Here is a 3,997-nt window from a genome sequence, read left to right as displayed (position 1 = left end):
TTATAGTTTATCATGTGGATATGCCATTTTAAGAAAATAAAGTTAAGATTTTTAATAAAATTTTATTGAGCTATATCATTCATACATGAACATACATAAACAATAAGTGTATAGTAAAAGTTGTGAAGTTAAAAAACAAACATGCATAACATCATGTTATGAGATTTTGTTTAGGTTCTTGTGCACATCGGGTGAGTTAGGCTAGTAATTTATTCAGGTAGGGAAGGATGAGAAACGGGAGAAAATAACAGATCAGGAGTCCCAGGTAGAAAGGAAGCGGTTGAAAAGTGATAAAGAGGGCTGATTTATAGGCTACAATTTCCCATTACAGATTATAAATCCCCAGATTTACTTGCGTGGCCACATGGCAGAGGAAAAACGGTGAGAGCAGTGCACAGAGGGCAGGAACAGGCGTTCACACGCGAGAGAGTACACGAGAGAGAGCTCAGGTCTGGTCCCTGCCTTTCTGAACTCTTGATTATCCTACCCCTTTGCTAATGGCAGGGGAGGAGTTCCAGCTGTTTACCATTTTGATAGCTTATTTCTCCCATCAATCTCCCAGGAGGACCCAATGATAAAGTCCTTGGGGAATATCTGGGGCTTCTCGCTTCTGGTGGAAGTCTTCTTCTGAGTGGCAGAATGTTGGGGAGGGTCTTCCAGCAGCAATCTTGGGGGTATTGATGTCCACGTGAACTGCTTGCCAGGTTCCAGATCCATCCATTGATTCCCAATCTTACCAGCCTTCTTCAATCATACAATGCTCCCATACTTTAGAAAAAAGATTTGTCTGGGTGCCTTCAAGGACTTTAGTATTTGATGATGGTGCATCATCATTATTTCTAATTTCAGTTAAACATTTATGACTTTAGTTTTCATTTATTAATTTAGAAAATAGAGACAAGTACAAAGAAAATATAACAAATATTTTTGTATCTACATCTCAGAATTAACCAACGCTAAATGTTTTGCCATTTTCCTTCAAAAGTTTTAACAAAAGTATTGGGACATTTTGTAGATTTTTTTGTTACAAACAATGTAGCATATTCAAGTCTCCTTGTGTACACATATTCCAGAGATCCTCAAAAAGTGAAATTTCTGGGTCATGAGATATGTTGATTTCAACTTCCTAGCTATTGCCACATTAATTTTTTTAAAAATTGCAATGGTATTTTATTTTAAAGTCACAAGATTTAACACTTCAAAAAAATGATACCACTAATAAATAACAAAAGTAGAAATGCTTATCAAAGTTACAACAGACATAATGTTCAGCTGAGAACCATATCAGCAGAGTAAGGCTCTAAAGGTAGCAAACAAACCAATACTTATTTGGAATACAATGTACTGTATGGGTTTCACAGAATAGGGACTGGTTCTCTTTGGCCAGGGTTATAGCCATAAAACCAGTTTTAGCACAATTGTCCTTCGGACTAAATCATCTATAATTGTGATAATCTACATAAGATGTCTAATTCCCTCCTGGAAGAAAATTAAAATTTGAAGATTTTCTCCTGTAATTACAAGTAGTCAATATACATATATTCGAACCTTCCTGAAAACAGCAGGATTAAGATTTAATAGATGCCGGTATACACATCTGATGTACTCAGGTTTGCTTTATGACTGACAAGTCTTAATGCTTCCAGACTGTGGGGTATACAAGATGGCAGAATATTTTAAATTTGTTTAAAGTTGCAAAGGTAAAATTAGGATCAAATGGACACAAATTTCTTGACTGTACTGTCAATAACCTTTAACTTCATAGGGAATGGTTAAGCCACCAAAACTAAATGATACTAAATACACTTTAAAGTCACTAAAAACTGATTATTTATCTTGTAGAGGCACTCTTCACAAAAAGGGACAAAAACTGTGGATATTGCTAATCCCCTACATGTGTGCATGCCCTTTATGTGTCTATTTCATATACTCTGCTCACCCACCTCACTCCAGAAAGATTCAGGTAATGGTCCAAGTGTCTTATTCCTGATTTCTTTTCAACTGCTTTGACGTACATTGGCTACTAATCTACACATTCTAGGATGATAAACTTCTGTGGTCTTGGTTCTCAAATTTGGAAACCTGCTCAGATTCAGATCCCTTTAAAACCTTTCCCAATGAACATAATTAGAATTTGTGAATCTTTAGATTCAAAGACAGTACAAGTTATAAGGGGCTAATATGGGAAAAGTTTGGATTAAATAATAGTTACACAAGGAGTCTTTGTGGCTAAAAACTAAATCTGAATTATTTGGGTCTGGTATTGTGTAAACACGTTTTTAAGTTCATTTTGCTGGACTTCCTTAACCACTTCAGATTCTGCACAACTCTTTTGTACTTTTGCCATGCAAAGTTGATTCCATGGGTTAATCCAGCTTGGTTAATATTAGCAGCCTGGACTATGGAACTTCAAATTTTTGCAGAAGGAGAAACTGCTCTGCTGCTACTGCTTTCTGAAGGAGAAGGAGTTACATAAAGCCCTATGTCAAGTTCAGGCACACTAGATCCTGAGCTTGGGCTCTTTTGAGATACAACTGAATGCACTGGTTCAACTGACAAAAACTATGGGCCTGTCCCAGAAAAAGATGCACTTAATTGAGATGGTCGAGAAGGTGTCTGTCCTGTTTCAGATTGGGTTTCTTCATTAGAAACTTGATTGGTCATTTGATTTCCTTCCTCAATAGCCTACTGAGAAACAGACCTAGTCTCTGAAGTCTGAGTCACTTTGCTTTGTGTATCCTGCACAAATCTGTGGCAGTAAATAGCCACAGGCTTGGCAAAGGCAATCAATATGTGTATGTTGTCGGCAGATGGACTTTTCTACAAAGGAGACTCATGGCCTTTTCCAAGCCCGCTTCCATGATTGATAGTAATCTCGGAAGGAACATGAATGCTAATGTCAGTGCTGCTTATGGACTGGGATCGACTGCCTAATCGAGGTGCTGAAGCAATAATACCACAACTAGGAAGAACATAATCTACTGGCCCTACCTTCTCTGAAGAATTAGCTAGCTGCCTGTGTTCATCACACTTGGAATTTGTAAGGAACTCATCAGAGTGGTATGAGCCAGCATCTGAAGATATTTCCCCTTCAGACTCTGCCTGGTCCTTGCTATTCATCACACCTGTATTTTCCATGGTTTCAAGACTACTGAATATTTACTTTTAAGTTTGGTTTTAGAAAATTAAACTTCATTTCAGGTTTTGTAAAGTTTCCTAACTTTCGTAGATTGCAAATGTTTATATTTGATTTGGTCTGTTTTACTTTTTGATTTAGAGATGAAAATTTGCTCATTAAAACATTCTTCCCTTGAGCCAAAGAGCCTTGGTTTTGAGATCTAATACCAATGATGTCTTCGTGAGATTTACTGCTCTTCCTCTCAAGTTTTTCTCAATCATAGGTACATCCAATCCTGTGGCTTGTTTGGTAATCTGCAGCATTTCTGCAATGCACTGAAGGGTATCTTTCCATCCTCTTCTGGATCACGCATCACAGCTCTCAGTGTGTGGAAATAGCCACTTGCTGCTTTATGCCTGTAGTGCAATTGCATGCACTTTGGCTTACCACAAGGGTAGGTTCAGGACCTATCTATTTTTTCCAAGTCTTCCAGACTCAGTCGTTGATACTAGTTTACTTTATCCACTTCATCATCATAATAGACCACATAGTAGGCAGAATTAGAACATCCACATCTCTGTGAGTAACATCAATGAGGCTGCACTCTGAATATTGTTGTCGAGCCAGGCCATAAAAATTACATCACAACACATCTTTTAGCAGGAAATAATTAAATTCAACTGCTAATTAGTGTTACTTTCATCCTAACTCCCCATTTTGGCATTAATATTTACATCAAACATAATTCTCAGCCAAAAAAATTATATCCCTAAGGAAAAATACTTGGCATGTAACATTAGGTCAAAAAAAGTCAGCCCACCCTCCCCACCCATCCCCTTTTTTACTTAAGTCTCAGATGCAGTAAATACTGAATTCTCC

General features: G+C 37.5%; 1 pseudogene; it reads right to left on the bottom strand.

The window, feature by feature from the left end:
- Nucleotides 1-2,236: 2,236 nt before the first annotated feature.
- Nucleotides 2,237-3,771, bottom strand: LOC101437863 (phosphatidylinositide phosphatase SAC2 pseudogene; annotated as a pseudogene).
- Nucleotides 3,772-3,997: the final 226 nt, after the last annotated feature.

This window comes from Dasypus novemcinctus, chromosome 5 (genome assembly GCF_030445035.2).
Source record: "Dasypus novemcinctus isolate mDasNov1 chromosome 5, mDasNov1.1.hap2, whole genome shotgun sequence".
NCBI classification, from domain to species: Eukaryota; Metazoa; Chordata; class Mammalia; order Cingulata; family Dasypodidae; genus Dasypus; species Dasypus novemcinctus.
This window is presented reverse-complemented; position numbering and strand designations above follow the sequence as displayed.